Source organism: Bombus terrestris, chromosome 10 (genome assembly GCF_910591885.1).
Source record: "Bombus terrestris chromosome 10, iyBomTerr1.2, whole genome shotgun sequence".
Lineage (NCBI taxonomy): Eukaryota > Metazoa > Arthropoda > Insecta > Hymenoptera > Apidae > Bombus > Bombus terrestris.
In genome coordinates this window covers 12,494,200-12,521,833 of record NC_063278.1, presented here as the reverse complement: position 1 = coordinate 12,521,833, position 27,634 = coordinate 12,494,200, and positions in this window count along the sequence as shown.

Below are 27,634 nucleotides of genomic sequence, written 5' to 3'. Positions count from 1 at the left end.
GTTATATACTACTATGATATAACGTATAACGTTATATAGTATTACGATATAACGTATAACGTTATATGCTATTACGATATAACGTATAACGTTAAGTACTATTACGATATAACGTATAACGTTATATGCTATTGTGATATAACATATAACGTTATATGCTATTACGATATAACGTATAACGTTATATGCTATTACGATATAACGTATAACGTTATATGCTATTGTGATATAGCTAATAACGTTATATAGTATTACGATATAACGTATAACGTTATATGCTATTACGATATAACATATAACGTTATATAGTATTACGATATAACGTATAACGTTATATGCTATTACGATATAACGTATAACGTTATATGCTATTACGATATAACATATAACGTTATATGCTATTACGATATAACATATAACGTTATGTACTATTACGATGTAACGTATAACGTTATATGCTATTGTGATATAACGTATAACGTTATATAGTATTACGATATAACGTATAACGTTATATGCTATTACGATATAACGTATAACGTTATATACTACTATGATATAACGTATAACGTTATATAGTATTACGATATAACGTATAACGTTATATGCTATTACGATATAACGTATAACGTTATATACTACTATGATATAACGTATAACGTTATATAGTATTACGATATAACGTATAACGTTATATGCTATTACGATATAACGTATAACGTTATATACTACTATGATATAACGTATAACGTTATATAGTATTACGATATAACGTATAACGTTATATGCTATTACGATATAACGTATAACGTTATGTACTATTACGATATAACGTATAACGTTATATGCTGTTGTGATATAGCTAATAACGTTATATAGTATTACGATATAACGTATAACGTTATATGCTATTACGATATAACATATAACGTTATATATTATTACGATATAACGTATAACGTTATATGCTATTACGATATAACATATAACGTTATATACTATTACGATATAACGTATAACGTTATATACTATTACGATATAACGTATAGCGATATATGTTATTACGATATAACGTATAACGTTATATGCTATTACGATATAACGTATAACGTTATATGCTATTACGATATAACATATAACGTTATATACTATTACGATATACCGTATAACGTTATATACTACTATGATATAACGTATAACGTTATATACTATTACGATATAACTTATAACGTTATATGCTATTACGATATAACGTATAACGTTATATGCTATTACGATATAACGTATAACGTTATATGCTATTACGATATAACGTATAACGTTATATGCTATTATGATATATCCAATAACGTTATATAGTATTACGATATAACGTATAACGTTATATGCTATTACGATATAACGTATAACGTTATATACTATTACGATATAACGTATAACGTTATATGCTATTACGATATAACATATAACGTTATATACTATTACGATATAACGTATAACGTTATATAGTATTACGATATAACGTATAACGTTATATGCTATTGTGATATAGCTAATAACGTTATATAGTATTACGATATAACGTATAACGTTATATGCTATTACGATATAACATATAACGTTATATAGTATTACGATATAACGTATAACGTTATATGCTATTACGATATAACGTATAACGTTATATGCTATTACGATATAACATATAACGTTATATGCTATTACGATATAACATATAACGTTATGTACTATTACGATGTAACGTATAACGTTATATGCTATTGTGATATAGCTAATAACGTTATAAAGTATTACAATATAACGTATAACGTTATATGCTATTACGATATAACATATAACGTTATATAGTATTACGATATAACGTATAACGTTATATGCTATTACGATATAACGTATAACGTTATATGCTATTACGATATAACATATAACGTTATATACTATTACGATATAACGTATAACGTTATATACTACTATGATATAACGTATAACGTTATATAGTATTACGATATAACGTATAACGTTATATGCTATTACGATATAACGTATAACGTTATATACTACTATGATATAACGTATAACGTTATATAGTATTACGATATAACGTATAACGTTATATACTATTACGATATAACGTATAGCGTTATATGTTATTACGATATAACATATAACGTTATATACTATTACGATATAACGTATAACGTTATATAGTATTACGATATAACGTATAACGTTATATGCTATTACGATATAACGTATAACGTTATATAGTATTACGATATAACGTATAACGTTATGTACTATTACGATATAACGTATAACGTTATATGCTATTGTGATATAGCTAATAACGTTATATAGTATTACGATATAACGTATAACGTTATATGCTATTACGATATAACATATAACGTTATATACTATTACGATATAACGTATAACGTTATATAATACTATGATATAACGTATAACGTTATATAGTATTAAGATATAACGTATAACGTTATATGCTATTACGATATAACGTATAACGTTATATGCTATTACGATATAACGTATAACGTTATATGCTATTACGATATAACGTATAACGTTACGTACTATTACGATATAACGTATAACGTTATATGCTATTACGATATAACGTATAGCGTTATATGCTATTGAGATATAGCTAATAACGTTATATAGTATTACGATATAACGTATAACGTTAGATGCTATTACGATATAACGTATAACGTTATATAGTATTACGATATAACGTATAACGTTATATGCTATTACGATATAACGTATAACGTTATATAGTATTACGATATAACGTATAACGTTATATGCTATTACGATATAACGTATAACGTTATATGCTATTACGATATAACGTATAACGTTAAATAGTATTACGATATAACGTATAACGTTATATGCTATTACGATATAACGTATAACGTTATATACTACTATGATATAACGTATAACGTTATATAGTATTACGATATAACGTATAACGCTATATGCTATTACGATATAACGTATAACGTTATATACTACTATGATATAACGTATAACGTTATATACTATTTCGATATAACGTATAACGTTATATGCTATTATGATATAGCTAATAACGTTATATAGTATTACGATATAACCTTTAACGTTATATACTATTACGATATAACGTATAACGTTATATGCTATTACGATATAACGTATAACGTTATATACTATTACGATATAACGTATAACGTTATATAGTATTACGATATAACGTATAACGTTATATACTATTACGATATAACGTATAGCGTTATATGTTATTACGATATAACATATAACGTTATATACTATTACGATATAACGTATAACGTTATATAGTATTACGATATAACGTATAACGTTATATGCTATTACGATATAACGTATAACGTTATATAGTATTACGATATAACGTATAACGTTATGTACTATTACGATATAACGTATAACGTTATATGCTATTGTGATATAGCTAATAACGTTATATAGTATTACGATATAACGTATAACGTTATATGCTATTACGATATAACATATAACGTTATATACTATTACGATATAACGTATAACGTTATGTACTATTACGATATAACGTATAAAGTTATATGCTATTGTGATATAGCTAATAACGTTATATAGTATTACGATATAACGTATAACGTTATATGCTATTACGATATAACATATAACGTTATATACTATTACGATATAACGTATAACGTTATATAATACTATGATATAACGTATAACGTTATATAGTATTAAGATATAACGTATAACGTTATATGCTATTACGATATAACGTATAACGTTATATGCTATTACGATATAACGTATAACGTTATATGCTATTACGATATAACGTATAACGTTATATGCTATTACGATATAACGTATAACGTTACGTACTATTACGATATAACGTATAACGTTATATACTATTACGATATAACGTATAGCGTTATATGTTATTACGATATAACATATAACGTTATATACTATTACGATATAACGTATAACGTTATATAGTATTACTATATAACGTATAACGTTATGTACTATTACGATATAACGTATAACGTTATATGCTATTGTGATATAGCTAATAACGTTATATACTACTATGATATAACGTATAACGTTATATAGTATTACGATATAACGTATAACGTTATATACTACTATGATATAACGTATAACGTTATATGCTATTACGATATAACATATAACGTTATATAGTATTACGATATAACGTATAACGTTATATGCTATTACGATATAACGTATAACGTTATATGCTATTACGATATAACATATAACGTTATATACTATTACGATATAACGTATAACGTTATATACTACTATGATATAACGTATAACGTTATATAGTATTACGATATAACGTATAACGTTATATGCTATTACGATATAACGTATAACGTTATATACTACTATGATATAACGTATAACGTTATATAGTATTACGATATAACGTATAACGTTATATGCTATTACGATATAACGTATAACGTTATGTACTATCACGATATAACGTATAACGTTATATGCTGTTGTGATATAGCTAATAACGTTATATAGTATTACGATATAACGTATAACGTTATATGCTATTACGATATAACATATAACGTTATATAGTATTACGATATAACGTATAACGTTATATGCTATTACGATATAACATATAACGTTATATACTATTACGATATAACGTATAACGCTATATACTACTATGATATAACGTATAACGTTAAATAGTATTACGATATAACGTATAACGTTATATGCTATTACGATATAACGTATAACGTTATATACTACTATGATATAACGTATAACGTTATATAGTATTACGATATAACGTATAACGTTATATGCTATTACGATACAACATATAACGTTATATACTATTACGATATAACGTATAACGTTATATAGTATTACGATATAACATATAACGTTATATACTATTTCGATATAACGTATAACGTTATATGCTATTATGATATAGCTAATAACGTTATATAGTATTACGATATAACCTTTAACGTTATATACTATTACGATTTAACGTATAACGTTATATGCTATTACGATATAACGTATAACGTTATATGCTATTACGATATAACGTATAACGTTATATGCTATTACGATATAACGTATAACGTTATATGCTATTATGATATATCCAATAACGTTATATAGTATTACGATATAACGTATAACGTTATATGCTATTATGATATATCCAATAACGTTATATAGTATTACGATATAACGTATAACGTTATATGCTATTACGATATAACGTATAACGTTATATACTATTACGATAAAGCGTATAACGTTATATACTACTATGATATAACGTATAACGTTATATACTATTACGATATAACGTATAACGTTATATGCTATTGAGATATAGCTAGTAACGTTATATAGTATTACGATATAACGTATAACGTTATATGCTATTACGATATAACGTATAACGTTATATAGTATTACGATATAACGTATAACGTTATATGCTATTACGATATAACGTATAACGTTATATACTACTATGATATAACGTATAACGTTATATAGTATTACGATATAACGTATAACGTTATATACTATTAGGATATAACGTATAACGTTATATGCTATTACGATATAAACGTATAACGTTATATGCTATTACGATATAACGTATAACGTTATATGCTATTACGATATAACGTATAGCGTTATATGCTATTGAGATATAGCTAATAACGTTATATAGTATTACGATATAACGTATAACGTTATATGCTATTACGATATAACGTATAACGTTATATAGTATTACGATATAACGTATAACATTATATGCTATTACGATATAACGTATAACGTTATATAGTATTACGATATAACGTATAACGTTATATGCTATTACGATATAACGTATAACGTTATATGCTATTACGATATAACGTATAACGTTAAATAGTATTACGATATAACGTATAACGTTATATGCTATTACGATATAACGTATAACGTTATATACTACTATGATATAACGTATAACGTTATATAGTATTACGATATAACGTATAACGCTATATGCTATTACGATATAACGTATAACGTTATATACTACTATGATATAACGTATAACGTTATATAGTATTACGATATAATGTATAACGTTATATGCTATTACGATATAACGTATAACGTTAAGTACTATTACGATATAACGTATAACGTTATATGCTATTGTGATATAGCTAATAACGTTATATAGTATTACGATATAGCGTATAACGTTATATGCTATTACGATATAACATATAACGTTATATAGTATTACGATATAACGTATAACGTTATATGCTATTACGATATAACGTATAACGTTATATGCTATTACGATATAACGTATAACGTTATATAGTATTACGATATAACGTATAGCGTTATATGTTATTACGATATAACATATAACGTTATATACTATTACGATCTAACGTATAACGTTATATACTACTATGATATAACGTATAACGTTATATACTATTACGATATAACGTATAACGTTATATGCCATTACGATATAACGTATAACGTTATATGCTATTACGATATAACGTATAACGTTATATGCTATTACGATATAACGTATAACGTTATATACTACTATGATATAACGTATAACGTTATATAGTATTACGATATAACGTATAACGTTATATGCTATTACGATATAACGTATAACGTTATGTACTATTACGATATAACGTATAACGTTATATGCTGTTGTGATATAGCTAATAACGTTATATAGTATTACGATATAACGTATAACGTTATATGCTATTACGATATAACATATAACGTTATATAGTATTACGATATAACGTATAGCGTTATATGCTATTACGATATAACATATAACGTTATATACTATTACGATATAACGTATAACGTTATATACTACTATGATATAACGTATAACGTTAAATAGTATTACGATATAACGTATAACGTTATATGCTATTACGATATAACGTATAACGTTATATACTACTATGATATAACGTATAACGTTATATAGTATTACGATATAACGTATAACGTTATATGCTATTACGATATATCGTATAACGTTATGTACTACTATGATATAACGTATAACGTTATATAGTATTACGATATAACGTATAACGTTATATGCTATTACGATATAACGTATAACGTTATATAGTATTACGATATAACGTATAACGTTATATGCTATTACGATATAACGTATAACGTTATATAGTATTACGATATAACGTATAACGTTATATGCTATTACGATATAACGTATAACGTTATATGCTATTACGATATAACATATAACGTTAAATAGTATTACGATATAACGTATAACGTTATATGCTATTACGATATAACGTATAACGTTATATACTACTATGATATAACGTATAACGTTATATAGTATTACGATATAACGTATAACGCTATATGCTATTACGATATAACGTATAACGTTATATACTACTATGATATAACGTATAACGTTATATAGTATTACGATATAACGTATAACGTTATATGCTATTACGATATAACATATAACGTTATATAGTATTACGATATAACGTATAACGTTATATGCTATTACGATATAACGTATAACGTTATATGCTATTACGATATAACGTATAACGTTATATGCTATTACGATATAACGTATAACGTTATATACTACTATGATATAACGTATAACGTTATATAGTATTACGATATAACGTATAACGTTATATGCTATTACGATATAACGTATAACGTTATATACTACTATGATATAACGTATAACGTTATATAGTATTACGATATAACGTATAACGTTATATGCTATTACGATATAACGTATAACGTTATATACTACTATGATATAACGTATAACGTTATATAGTATTACGATATAACGTATAACGTTATATGCTATTACGATATAACGTATAACGTTATATACTACTATGATATAACGTATAACGTTATATAGTATTACGATATAACGTATAACGTTATATGCTATTACGATATAACGTATAACGTTATATAGTATTACGATATAACGTATAACGTTATATGCTATTACGATATAACGTATAACGTTATATAGTATTACGATATAACGTATAACGTTATATGCTATTACGATATAACTTATAACGTTATATGCTATTATGATATATCCAATAACGTTATATAGTATTACGATATAACGTATAACGTTATATGCTATTACGATATAACGTATAACGTTATATACTATTACGATAAAGCGTATAACGTTATATACTACTATGATATAACGTATAACGTTATATACTATTACGATATAACGTATAACGTTATATACTACTATGATATAACGTATAACGTTAAATAGTATTACGATATAACGTATAACGTTATATGCTATTACGATATAACGTATAACGTTATATACTACTATGATATAACGTATAACGTTATATAGTATTACGATATAACGTATAACGTTATATGCTATTACGATATAACGTATAACGTTATATAGTATTACGATATAACGTATAACGTTATATGCTATTACGATATAACGTATAACGTTATATGCTATTACGATATAACATATAACGTTAAATAGTATTACGATATAACGTATAACGTTATATAGTATTACGATATAACGTATAACGTTATATGCTATTACGATATAACGTATAACGTTATATGCTATTATGATATATCCAATAACGTTATATAGTATTACGATATAACGTATAACGTTATATGCTATTACGATATAACGTATAACGTTATATGCTATTACGATATAACGTATAACGTTATATGCTATTATGATATATCCAATAACGTTATATAGTATTACGATATAACGTATAACGTTATATGCTATTACGATATAACGTATAACGTTATATACTATTACGATAAAGCGTATAACGTTATATACTACTATGATATAACGTATAACGTTATATACTATTACGATATAACGTATAACGTTATATGCTATTGAGATATAGCTAATAACGTTATATAGTATTACGATATAACGTATAACGTTATATGCTATTACGATATAACGTATAACGTTATATAGTATTACGATATAACGTATAACGTTATATGCTATTACGATATAACGTATAACGTTATATACTACTATGATATAACGTATAACGTTATATAGTATTACGATATAACGTATAACGTTATATACTATTAGGATATAACGTATAACGTTATATGCTATTACGATATAACGTATAACGTTATATGCTATTACGATATAACGTATAACGTTATATGCTATTACGATATAACGTATAGCGTTATATGCTATTGAGATATAGCTAATAACGTTATATAGTATTACGATATAACGTATAACGTTATATGCTATTACGATATAACGTATAACGTTATATAGTATTACGATATAACGTATAACGTTATATGCTATTACGATATAACGTATAACGTTATATAGTATTACGATATAACGTATAACATTATATGCTATTACGATATAACGTATAACGTTATATGCTATTACGATATAACATATAACGTTAAATAGTATTACGATATAACGTATAACGTTATATGCTATTACGATATAACGTATAACGTTATATACTACTATGATATAACGTATAACGTTATATAGTATTACGATATAACGTATAACGCTATATGCTATTACGATATAACGTATAACGTTATATACTACTATGATATAACGTATAACGTTATATAGTATTACGATATAACGTATAACGTTATATGCTATTACGATATAACGTATAACGTTAAGTACTATTACGATATAACGTATAACGTTATATGCTATTGTGATATAACATATAACGTTATATGCTATTACGATATAACGTATAACGTTATATGCTATTACGATATAACGTATAACGTTATATGCTATTGTGATATAGCTAATAACGTTATATAGTATTACGATATAACGTATAACGTTATATGCTATTACGATATAACATATAACGTTATATAGTATTACGATATAACGTATAACGTTATATGCTATTACGATATAACGTATAACGTTATATGCTATTACGATATAACATATAACGTTATATGCTATTACGATATAACATATAACGTTATGTACTATTACGATGTAACGTATAACGTTATATGCTATTGTGATATAACGTATAACGTTATATAGTATTACGATATAACGTATAACGTTATATGCTATTACGATATAACGTATAACGTTATATACTACTATGATATAACGTATAACGTTATATAGTATTACGATATAACGTATAACGTTATATGCTATTACGATATAACGTATAACGTTATATACTACTATGATATAACGTATAACGTTATATAGTATTACGATATAACGTATAACGTTATATGCTATTACGATATAACGTATAACGTTATATACTACTATGATATAACGTATAACGTTATATAGTATTACGATATAACGTATAACGTTATATGCTATTACGATATAACGTATAACGTTATGTACTATTACGATATAACGTATAACGTTATATGCTGTTGTGATATAGCTAATAACGTTATATAGTATTACGATATAACGTATAACGTTATATACTATTACGATATAACATATAACGTTATATATTATTACGATATAACGTATAACGTTATATGCTATTACGATATAACATATAACGTTATATACTATTACGATATAACGTATAACGTTATATACTATTACGATATAACGTATAGCGATATATGTTATTACGATATAACGTATAACGTTATATGCTATTACGATATAACGTATAACGCTATATGCTATTACGATATAACATATAACGTTATATACTATTACGATATACCGTATAACGTTATATACTACTATGATATAACGTATAACGTTATATACTATTACGATATAACTTATAACGTTATATGCTATTACGATATAACGTATAACGTTATATGCTATTACGATATAACGTATAACGTTATATGCTATTACGATATAACGTATAACGTTATATGCTATTATGATATATCCAATAACGTTATATAGTATTACGATATAACGTATAACGTTATATGCTATTACGATATAACGTATAACGTTATATACTATTACGATATAACGTATAACGTTATATGCTATTACGATATAACATATAACGTTATATACTATTACGATATAACGTATAACGTTATATAGTATTACGATATAACGTATAACGTTATATGCTATTGTGATATAGCTAATAACGTTATATAGTATTACGATATAACGTATAACGTTATATGCTATTACGATATAACATATAACGTTATATAGTATTACGATATAACGTATAACGTTATATGCTATTACGATATAACGTATAACGTTATATGCTATGACGATATAACATATAACGTTATATGCTATTACGATATAACATATAACGTTATGTACTATTACGATGTAACGTATAACGTTATATGCTATTGTGATATAGCTAATAACGTTATATAGTATTACAATATAACGTATAACGTTATATGCTATTACGATATAACATATAACGTTATATAGTATTACGATATAACGTATAACGTTATATGCTATTACGATATAACGTATAACGTTATATGCTATTACGATATAACATATAACGTTATATACTATTACGATATAACGTATAACGTTATATACTACTATGATATAACGTATAACGTTATATAGTATTACGATATAACGTATAACGTTATATGCTATTACGATATAACGTATAACGTTATATACTACTATGATATAACGTATAACGTTATATAGTATTACGATATAACGTATAACGTTATATACTATTACGATATAACGTATAGCGTTATATGTTATTACGATATAACATATAACGTTATATACTATTACGATATAACGTATAACGTTATATAGTATTACGATATAACGTATAACGTTATATGCTATTACGATATAACGTATAACGTTATATAGTATTACGATATAACGTATAACGTTATATAATACTATGATATAACGTATAACGTTATATAGTATTAAGATATAACGTATAACGTTATATGCTATTACGATATAACGTATAACGTTATATGCTATTACGATATAACGTATAACGTTATATGCTATTTCGATATAACGTATAACGTTATATGCTATTATGATATAGCTAATAACGTTATATAGTATTACGATATAACCTTTAACGTTATATACTATTACGATATAACGTATAACGTTATATGCTATTACGATATAACGTATAACGTTATATGCTATTACGATATAACGTATAACGTTACGTACTATTACGATATAACGTATAACGTTATATGCTATTACGATATAACGTATAGCGTTATATGCTATTGAGATATAGCTAATAACGTTATATAGTATTACGATATAACGTATAACGTTATATGCTATTACGATATAACGTATAACGTTATATAGTATTACGATATAACGTATAACGTTATATGCTATTACGATATAACGTATAACGTTATATAGTATTACGATATAACGTATAACGTTATATGCTATTACGATATAACGTATAACGTTATATGCTATTACGATATAACGTATAACGTTAAATAGTATTACGATATAACGTATAACGTTATATGCTATTACGATATAACGTATAACGTTATATACTACTATGATATAACGTATAACGTTATATAGTATTACGATATAACGTATAACGCTATATGCTATTACGATATAACGTATAACGTTATATACTACTATGATATAACGTATAACGTTATATACTATTTCGATATAACGTATAACGTTATATGCTATTTCGATATAACGTATAACGTTATATGCTATTATGATATAGCTAATAACGTTATATAGTATTACGATATAACCTTTAACGTTATATACTATTACGATATAACGTATAACGTTATATGCTATTACGATATAACGTATAACGTTATATACTATTACGATATAACGTATAACGTTATATAGTATTACGATATAACGTATAACGTTATATACTATTACGATATAACGTATAGCGTTATATGTTATTACGATATAACATATAACGTTATATACTATTACGATATAACGTATAACGTTATATAGTATTACGATATAACGTATAACGTTATATGCTATTACGATATAACGTATAACGTTATATAGTATTACGATATAACGTATAACGTTATGTACTATTACGATATAACGTATAACGTTATATGCTATTGTGATATAGCTAATAACGTTATATAGTATTACGATATAACGTATAACGTTATATGCTATTACGATATAACATATAACGTTATATACTATTACGATATAACGTATAACGTTATGTACTATTACGATATAACGTATAACGTTATATGCTATTGTGATATAGCTAATAACATTATATAGTATTACGATATAACGTATAACGTTATATGCTATTACGATATAACATATAACGTTATATACTATTACGATATAACGTATAACGTTATATAATACTATGATATAACGTATAACGTTATATAGTATTAAGATATAACGTATAACGTTATATGCTATTACGATATAACGTATAACGTTATATGCTATTACGATATAACGTATAACGTTATATGCTATTACGATATAACGTATAACGTTATATGCTATTACGATATAACGTATAACGTTACGTACTATTACGATATAACGTATAACGTTATATACTATTACGATATAACGTATAGCGTTATATGTTATTACGATATAACGTATAACGTTATATAGTATTACGATATAACGTATAACGTTATGTACTATTACGATATAAACGTATAACGTTATATGCTATTACGATATAACGTATAACGTTATATGCTATTACGATATAACGTATAGCGTTATATGCTATTGAGATATAGCTAATAACGTTATATAGTATTACGATATAACGTATAACGTTATATGCTATTACGATATAACGTATAACGTTATATAGTATTACGATATAACGTATAACATTATATGCTATTACGATATAACGTATAACGTTATATAGTATTACGATATAACGTATAACGTTATATGCTATTACGATATAACGTATAACGTTATATGCTATTACGATATAACGTATAACGTTAAATAGTATTACGATATAACGTATAACGTTATATGCTATTACGATATAACGTATAACGTTATATACTACTATGATATAACGTATAACGTTATATAGTATTACGATATAACGTATAACGCTATATGCTATTACGATATAACGTATAACGTTATATGCTATTACGATATAACGTATAACGTTATATGCTATTACGATATAACGTATAACGTTATATACTACTATGATATAACGTATAACGTTATATAGTATTACGATATAACGTATAACGTTATATGCTATTACGATATAACGTATAACGTTATGTACTATTACGATATAACGTATAACGTTATATACTACTATGATATAACGTATAACGTTAAATAGTATTACGATATAACGTATAACGTTATATGCTATTACGATATAACGTATAACGTTATATACTACTATGATATAACGTATAACGTTATATAGTATTACGATATAACGTATAACGTTATATGCTATTACGATATAACGTATAACGTTATATACTACTATGATATAACGTATAACGTTATATAGTATTACGATATAATGTATAACGTTATATGCTATTACGATATAACGTATAACGTTAAGTACTGTTACGATATAACGTATAACGTTATATGCTATTGTGATATAGCTAATAACGTTATATAGTATTACGATATAACGTATAACGTTATATGCTATTACGATATAACATATAACGTTATATAGTATTACGATATAACGTATAACGTTATATGCTATTACGATATAACGTATAACGTTATATGCTATTACGATATAACGTATAACGTTATATAGTATTACGATATAACGTATAGCCTTATATGTTATTACGATATAACATATAACGTTATATACTATTACGATCTAACGTATAACGTTATATACTACTATGATATAACGTATAACGTTATATACTATTACGATATAACGTATAACGTTATATGCCATTACGATATAACGTATAACGTTATATGCTATTACGATATAACGTATAACGTTATATGCTATTACGATATAACGTATAACGTTATATACTACTATGATATAACGTATAACGTTATATAGTATTACGATATAACGTATAACGTTATATGCTATTACGATATAACGTATAACGTTATGTACTATTACGATATAACGTATAACGTTATATGCTGTTGTGATATAGCTAATAACGTTATATAGTATTACGATATAACGTATAACGTTATATGCTATTACGATATAACATATAACGTTATATAGTATTACGATATAACGTATAGCGTTATATGCTATTACGATATAACATATAACGTTATATACTATTACGATATAACGTATAACGTTATATACTACTATGATATAACGTATAACGTTAAATAGTATTACGATATAACGTATAACGTTATATGCTATTACGATATAACGTATAACGTTATATACTACTATGATATAACGTATAACGTTATATAGTATTACGATATAACGTATAACGTTATATGCTATTACGATATATCGTATAACGTTATGTACTACTATGATATAACGTATAACGTTATATAGTATTACGATATAACGTATAACGTTATATGCTATTACGATATAACGTAATACGTTATATAGTATTACGATATAACGTATAACGTTATATGCTATTACGATATAACGTATAACGTGATATAGCATTACGATATAACGTATAACGTTATATGCTATTACGATATAACGTATAACGTTATATGCTATTACGATATAACATATAACGTTAAATAGTATTACGATATAACGTATAACGTTATATGCTATTACGATATAACGTATAACGTTATATACTACTATGATATAACGTATAACGTTATATAGTATTACGATATAACGTATAACGCTATATGCTATTACGATATAACGTATAACGTTATATACTACTATGATATAACGTATAACGTTATATAGTATTACGATATAACGTATAACGTTATATGCTATTACGATATAACATATAACGTTATATAGTATTACGATATAACGTATAACGTTATATGCTATTACGATATAACGTATAACGTTATATGCTATTACGATATAACGTATAACGTTATATGCTATTACGATATAACGTATAACGTTATATACTACTATGATATAACGTATAACGTTATATAGTATTACGATATAACGTATAACGTTATATGCTATTACGATATAACGTATAACGTTATATACTACTATGATATAACGTATAACGTTATATAGTATTACGATATAACGTATAACGTTATATGCTATTACGATATAACGTATAACGTTATATACTACTATGATATAACGTATAACGTTATATAGTATTACGATATAACGTATAACGTTATATGCTATTACGATATAACGTATAACGTTATATACTACTATGATATAACGTATAACGTTATATAGTATTACGATATAACGTATAACGTTATATGCTATTACGATATAACGTATAACGTTATGTACTATTACGATATAACGTATAACGTTATATGCTGTTGTGATATAGCTAATAACGTTATATAGTATTACGATATAACGTATAACGTTATATGCTATTACGATATAACATATAACGTTATATAGTATTACGATATAACGTATAGCGTTATATGCTATTACGATATAACATATAACGTTATATACTATTACGATATAACGTATAACGTTATATACTACTATGATATAACGTATAACGTTAAATAGTATTACGATATAACGTATAACGTTATATGCTATTACGATATAACGTATAACGTTATATACTACTATGATATAACGTATAACGTTATATAGTATTACGATATAACGTATAACGTTATATGCTATTACGATATAACGTATAACGTTATATAGTATTACGATATAACGTATAACGTTATATGCTATTACGATATAACGTATAACGTTATATAGTATTACGATATAACGTATAACGTTATATGCTATTACGATATAACGTATAACGTTATATGCTATTACGATATAACGTATAACGTTAAATAGTATTACGATATAACGTATAACGTTATATGCTATTACGATATAACGTATAACGTTATATACTACTATGATATAACGTATAACGTTATATAGTATTACGATATAACGTATAACGCTATATGCTATTACGATATAACGTATAACGTTATATACTACTATGATATAACGTATAACGTTATATACTATTTCGATATAACGTATAACGTTATATGCTATTACGATATAACGTATAACGTTATATACTATTACGATAAAGCGTATAACGTTATATACTACTATGATATAACGTATAACGTTATATACTATTACGATATAACGTATAACGTTATATACTACTATGATATAACGTATAACGTTAAATAGTATTACGATATAACGTATAACGTTATATGCTATTACGATATAACGTATAACGTTATATACTACTATGATATAACGTATAACGTTATATAGTATTACGATATAACGTATAACGTTATATGCTATTACGATATAACGTATAACGTTATATAGTATTACGATATAACGTATAACGTTATATGCTATTACGATATAACGTATAACGTTATATGCTATTACGATATAACATATAACGTTAAATAGTATTACGATATAACGTATAACGTTATATAGTATTACGATATAACGTATAACGTTATATGCTATTACGATATAACGTATAACGTTATATAGTATTACGATATAACGTATAACGTTATATGCTATTACGATATAACGTATAACGTTATATAGTATTACGATATAACGTATAACGTTATATGCTATTACGATATAACTTATAACGTTATATGCTATTATGATATATCCAATAACGTTATATAGTATTACGATATAACGTATAACGTTATATGCTATTACGATATAACGTATAACGTTATATACTATTACGATAAAGCGTATAACGTTATATACTACTATGATATAACGTATAACGTTATATACTATTACGATATAACGTATAACGTTATATACTACTATGATATAACGTATAACGTTAAATAGTATTACGATATAACGTATAACGTTATATGCTATTACGATATAACGTATAACGTTATATACTACTATGATATAACGTATAACGTTATATAGTATTACGATATAACGTATAACGTTATATGCTATTACGATATAACGTATAACGTTATATAGTATTACGATATAACGTATAACGTTATATGCTATTACGATATAACGTATAACGTTATATGCTATTACGATATAACATATAACGTTAAATAGTATTACGATATAACGTATAACGTTATATAGTATTACGATATAACGTATAACGTTATATGCTATTACGATATAACGTATAACGTTATATGCTATTATGATATATCCAATAACGTTATATAGTATTACGATATAACGTATAACGTTATATGCTATTACGATATAACGTATAACGTTATATGCTATTACGATATAACGTATAACGTTATATACTATTACGATAAAGCGTATAACGTTATATACTACTATGATATAACGTATAACGTTATATACTATTACGATATAACGTATAACGTTATATGCTATTGAGATATAGCTAATAACGTTATATAGTATTACGATATAACGTATAACGTTATATGCTATTACGATATAACGTATAACGTTATATAGTATTACGATATAACGTATAACGTTATATGCTATTACGATATAACGTATAACGTTATATACTACTATGATATAACGTATAACGTTATATAGTATTACGATATAACGTATAACGTTATATACTATTAGGATATAACGTATAACGTTATATGCTATTACGATATAACGTATAACGTTATATGCTATTACGATATAACGTATAACGTTATATGCTATTACGATATAACGTATAGCGTTATATGCTATTGAGATATAGCTAATAACGTTATATAGTATTACGATATAACGTATAACGTTATATGCTATTACGATATAACGTATAACGTTATATAGTATTACGATATAACGTATAACGTTATATGCTATTACGATATAACGTATAACGTTATATAGTATTACGATATAACGTATAACATTATATGCTATTACGATATAACGTATAACGTTATATGCTATTACGATATAACATATAACGTTAAATAGTATTACGATATAACGTATAACGTTATATGCTATTACGATATAACGTATAACGTTATATACTACTATGATATAACGTATAACGTTATATAGTATTACGATATAACGTATAACGCTATATGCTATTACGATATAACGTATAACGTTATATACTACTATGATATAACGTATAACGTTATATAGTATTACGATATAACGTATAACGTTATATGCTATTACGATATAACGTATAACGTTAAGTACTATTACGATATAACGTATAACGTTATATGCTATTGTGATATAACATATAACGTTATATGCTATTACGATATAACGTATAACGTTATATGCTATTACGATATAACGTATAACGTTATATGCTATTGTGATATAGCTAATAACGTTATATAGTATTACGATATAACGTATAACGTTATATGCTATTACGATATAACATATAACGTTATATAGTATTACGATATAACGTATAACGTTATATGCTATTACGATATAACGTATAACGTTATATGCTATTACGATATAACATATAACGTTATATGCTATTACGATATAACATATAACGTTATGTACTATTACGATGTAACGTATAACGTTATATGCTATTGTGATATAACGTATAACGTTATATAGTATTACGATATAACGTATAACGTTATATGCTATTACGATATAACGTATAACGTTATATACTACTATGATATAACGTATAACGTTATATAGTATTACGATATAACGTATAACGTTATATGCTATTACGATATAACGTATAACGTTATATACTACTATGATATAACGTATAACGTTATATAGTATTACGATATAACGTATAACGTTATATGCTATTACGATATAACGTATAACGTTATATACTACTATGATATAACGTATAACGTTATATAGTATTACGATATAACGTATAACGTTATATGCTATTACGATATAACGTATAACGTTATGTACTATTACGATATAACGTATAACGTTATATGCTGTTGTGATATAGCTAATAACGTTATATAGTATTACGATATAACGTATAACGTTATATGTTATTACGATATAACATATAACGTTATATATTATTACGATATAACGTATAACGTTATATGCTATTACGATATAACATATAACGTTATATACTATTACGATATAACGTATAACGTTATATACTATTACGATATAACGTATAGCGATATATGTTATTACGATATAACGTATAACGTTATATGCTATTACGATATAACGTATAACGTTATATGCTATTACGATATAACATATAACGTTATATACTATTACGATATACCGTATAACGTTATATACTACTATGATATAACGTATAACGTTATATACTATTACGATATAACTTATAACGTTATATGCTATTACGATATAACGTATAACGTTATATGCTATTACGATATAACGTATAACGTTATATGCTATTACGATATAACGTATAACGTTATATGCTATTATGATATATCCAATAACGTTATATAGTATTACGATATAACGTATAACGTTATATGCTATTACGATATAACGTATAACGTTATATACTATTACGATATAACGTATAACGTTATATGCTATTACGATATAACATATAACGTTATATACTATTACGATATAACGTATAACGTTATATAGTATTACGATATAACGTATAACGTTATATGCTATTGTGATATAGCTAATAACGTTATATAGTATTACGATATAACGTATAACGTTATATGCTATTACGATATAACATATAACGTTATATAGTATTACGATATAACGTATAACGTTATATGCTATTACGATATAACGTATAACGTTATATGCTATGACGATATAACATATAACGTTATATGCTATTACGATATAACATATAACGTTATGTACTATTACGATGTAACGTATAACGTTATATGCTATTGTGATATAGCTAATAACGTTATATAGTATTACAATATAACGTATAACGTTATATGCTATTACGATATAACATATAACGTTATATAGTATTACGATATAACGTATAACGTTATATGCTATTACGATATAACGTATAACGTTATATGCTATTACGATATAACATATAACGTTATATACTATTACGATATAACGTATAACGTTATATACTACTATGATATAACGTATAACGTTATATAGTATTACGATATAACGTATAACGTTATATGCTATTACGATATAACGTATAACGTTATATAGTATTACGATATAACGTATAACGTTATATAATACTATGATATAACGTATAACGTTATATAGTATTAAGATATAACGTATAACGTTATATGCTATTACGATATAACGTATAACGTTATATGCTATTACGATATAACGTATAACGTTATATGCTATTTCGATATAACGTATAACGTTATATGCTATTATGATATAGCTAATAACGTTATATAGTATTACGATATAACCTTTAACGTTATATACTATTACGATATAACGTATAACGTTATATGCTATTACGATATAACGTATAACGTTATATGCTATTACGATATAACGTATAACGTTACGTACTATTACGATATAACGTATAACGTTATATGCTATTACGATATAACGTATAGCGTTATATGCTATTGAGATATAGCTAATAACGTTATATAGTATTACGATATAACGTATAACGTTATATGCTATTACGATATAACGTATAACGTTATATAGTATTACGATATAACGTATAACGTTATATGCTATTACGATATAACGTATAACGTTATATAGTATTACGATATAACGTATAACGTTATATGCTATTACGATATAACGTATAACGTTATATGCTATTACGATATAACGTATAACGTTAAATAGTATTACGATATAACGTATAACGTTATATGCTATTACGATATAACGTATAACGTTATATACTACTATGATATAACGTATAACGTTATATAGTATTACGATATAACGTATAACGCTATATGCTATTACGATATAACGTATAACGTTATATACTACTATGATATAACGTATAACGTTATATACTATTTCGATATAACGTATAACGTTATATGCTATTTCGATATAACGTATAACGTTATATGCTATTATGATATAGCTAATAACGTTATATAGTATTACGATATAACCTTTAACGTTATATACTATTACGATATAACGTATAACGTTATATGCTATTACGATATAACGTATAACGTTATATACTATTACGATATAACGTATAACGTTATATAGTATTACGATATAACGTATAACGTTATATACTATTACGATATAACGTATAGCGTTATATGTTATTACGATATAACATATAACGTTATATACTATTACGATATAACGTATAACGTTATATAGTATTACGATATAACGTATAACGTTATATGCTATTACGATATAACGTATAACGTTATATAGTATTACGATATAACGTATAACGTTATGTACTATTACGATATAACGTATAACGTTATATGCTATTGTGATATAGCTAATAACGTTATATAGTATTACGATATAACGTATAACGTTATATGCTATTACGATATAACATATAACGTTATATACTATTACGATATAACGTATAACGTTATGTACTATTACGATATAACGTATAACGTTATATGCTATTGTGATATAGCTAATAACGTTATATAGTATTACGATATAACGTATAACGTTATATGCTATTACGATATAACATATAACGTTATATACTATTACGATATAACGTATAACGTTATATAATACTATGATATAACGTATAACGTTATATAGTATTAAGATATAACGTATAACGTTATATGCTATTACGATATAACGTATAACGTTATATGCTATTACGATATAACGTATAACGTTATATGCTATTACGATATAACGTATAACGTTATATGCTATTACGATATAACGTATAACGTTACGTACTATTACGATATAACGTATAACGTTATATACTATTACGATATAACGTATAGCGTTATATGTTATTACGATATAACGTATAACGTTATATAGTATTACGATATAACGTATAACGTTATGTACTATTACGATATAAACGTATAACGTTATATGCTATTACGATATAACGTATAACGTTATATGCTATTACGATATAACGTATAGCGTTATATGCTATTGAGATATAGCTAATAACGTTATATAGTATTACGATATAACGTATAACGTTATATGCTATTACGATATAACGTATAACGTTATATAGTATTACGATATAACGTATAACATTATATGCTATTACGATATAACGTATAACGTTATATAGTATTACGATATAACGTATAACGTTATATGCTATTACGATATAACGTATAACGTTATATGCTATTACGATATAACGTATAACGTTAAATAGTATTACGATATAACGTATAACGTTATATGCTATTACGATATAACGTATAACGTTATATACTACTATGATATAACGTATAACGTTATATAGTATTACGATATAACGTATAACGCTATATGCTATTACGATATAACGTATAACGTTATATGCTATTACGATATAACGTATAACGTTATATGCTATTACGATATAACGTATAACGTTATATACTACTATGATATAACGTATAACGTTATATAGTATTACGATATAACGTATAACGTTATATGCTATTACGATATAACGTATAACGTTATGTACTATTACGATATAACGTATAACGTTATATACTACTATGATATAACGTATAACGTTAAATAGTATTACGATATAACGTATAACGTTATATGCTATTACGATATAACGTATAACGTTATATACTACTATGATATAACGTATAACGTTATATAGTATTACGATATAACGTATAACGTTATATGCTATTACGATATAACGTATAACGTTATATACTACTATGATATAACGTATAACGTTATATAGTATTACGATATAATGTATAACGTTATATGCTATTACGATATAACGTATAACGTTAAGTACTATTACGATATAACGTATAACGTTATATGCTATTGTGATATAGCTAATAACGTTATATAGTATTACGATATAACGTATAACGTTATATGCTATTACGATATAACATATAACGTTATATAGTATTACGATATAACGTATAACGTTATATGCTATTACGATATAACGTATAACGTTATATGCTATTACGATATAACGTATAACGTTATATAGTATTACGATATAACGTATAGCCTTATATGTTATTACGATATAACATATAACGTTATATACTATTACGATCTAACGTATAACGTTATATACTACTATGATATAACGTATAACGTTATATACTATTACGATATAACGTATAACGTTATATGCCATTACGATATAACGTATAACGTTATATGCTATTACGATATAACGTATAACGTTATATGCTATTACGATATAACGTATAACGTTATATACTACTATGATATAACGTATAACGTTATATAGTATTACGATATAACGTATAACGTTATATGCTATTACGATATAACGTATAACGTTATGTACTATTACGATATAACGTATAACGTTATATGCTGTTGTGATATAGCTAATAACGTTATATAGTATTACGATATAACGTATAACGTTATATGCTATTACGATATAACATATAACGTTATATAGTATTACGATATAACGTATAGCGTTATATGCTATTACGATATAACATATAACGTTATATACTATTACGATATAACGTATAACGTTATATACTACTATGATATAACGTATAACGTTAAATAGTATTACGATATAACGTATAACGTTATATGCTATTACGATATAACGTATAACGTTATATACTACTATGATATAACGTATAACGTTATATAGTATTACGATATAACGTATAACGTTATATGCTATTACGATATATCGTATAACGTTATGTACTACTATGATATAACGTATAACGTTATATAGTATTACGATATAACGTATAACGTTATATGCTATTACGATATAACGTATAACGTTATATAGTATTACGATATAACGTATAACGTTATATGCTATTACGATATAACGTATAACGTTATATAGTATTACGATATAACGTATAACGTTATATGCTATTACGATATAACGTATAACGTTATATGCTATTACGATATAACATATAACGTTAAATAGTATTACGATATAACGTATAACGTTATATGCTATTACGATATAACGTATAACGTTATATACTACTATGATATAACGTATAACGTTATATAGTATTACGATATAACGTATAACGCTATATGCTATTACGATATAACGTATAACGTTATATACTACTATGATATAACGTTATACGTTATATCGTAATACTATATAACGTATAACGTTATATGCTATTACGATATAACATATAACGTTATATAGTATTACGATATAACGTATAACGTTATATGCTATTACGATATAACGTATAACGTTATATGCTATTACGATATAACGTATAACGTTATATGCTATTACGATATAACGTATAACGTTATATACTACTATGATATAACGTATAACGTTATATAGTATTACGATATAACGTATAACGTTATATGCTATTACGATATAACGTATAACGTTATATACTACTATGATATAACGTATAACGTTATATAGTATTACGATATAACGTATAACGTTATATGCTATTACGATATAACGTATAACGTTATATACTACTATGATATAACGTATAACGTTATATAGTATTACGATATAACGTATAACGTTATATGCTATTACGATATAACGTATAACGTTATATACTACTATGATATAACGTATAACGTTATATAGTATTACGATATAACGTATAACGTTATATGCTATTACGATATAACGTATAACGTTATGTACTATTACGATATAACGTATAACGATATATGCTGTTGTGATATAGCTAATAACGTTATATAGTATTACGATATAACGTATAACGTTATATGCTATTACGATATAACATATAACGTTATATAGTATTACGATATAACGTATAGCGTTATATGCTATTACGATATAACATATAACGTTATATACTATTACGATATAACGTATAACGTTATATACTACTATGATATAACGTATAACGTTAAATAGTATTACGATATAACGTATAACGTTATATGCTATTTCGATATAACGTATAACGTTATATACTACTATGATATAACGTATAACGTTATATAGTATTACGATATAACGTATAACGTTATATGCTATTACGATATAACGTATAACGTTATATAGTATTACGATATAACGTATAACGTTATATGCTATTACGATATAACGTATAACGTTATATAGTATTACGATATAACGTATAACGTTATATGCTATTACGATATAACGTATAACGTTATATGCTATTACGATATAACGTATAACGTTAAATAGTATTACGATATAACGTATAACGTTATATGCTATTACGATATAACGTATAACGTTATATACTACTATGATATAACGTATAACGTTATATAGTATTACGATATAACGTATAACGCTATATGCTATTACGATATAACGTATAACGTTATATACTACTATGATATAACGTATAACGTTATATACTATTTCGATATAACGTATAACGTTATATGCTATTACGATATAACGTATAACGTTATATACTATTACGATAAAGCGTATAACGTTATATACTACTATGATATAACGTATAACGTTATATACTATTACGATATAACGTATAACGTTATATACTACTATGATATAACGTATAACGTTAAATAGTATTACGATATAACGTATAACGTTATATGCTATTACGATATAACGTATAACGTTATATACTACTATGATATAACGTATAACGTTATATAGTATTACGATATAACGTATAACGTTATATGCTATTACGATATAACGTATAACGTTATATAGTATTACGATATAACGTATAACGTTATATGCTATTACGATATAACGTATAACGTTATATGCTATTACGATATAACATATAACGTTAAATAGTATTACGATATAACGTATAACGTTATATAGTATTACGATATAACGTATAACGTTATATGCTATTACGATATAACGTATAACGTTATATGCTATTATGATATATCCAATAACGTTATATAGTATTACGATATAACGTATAACG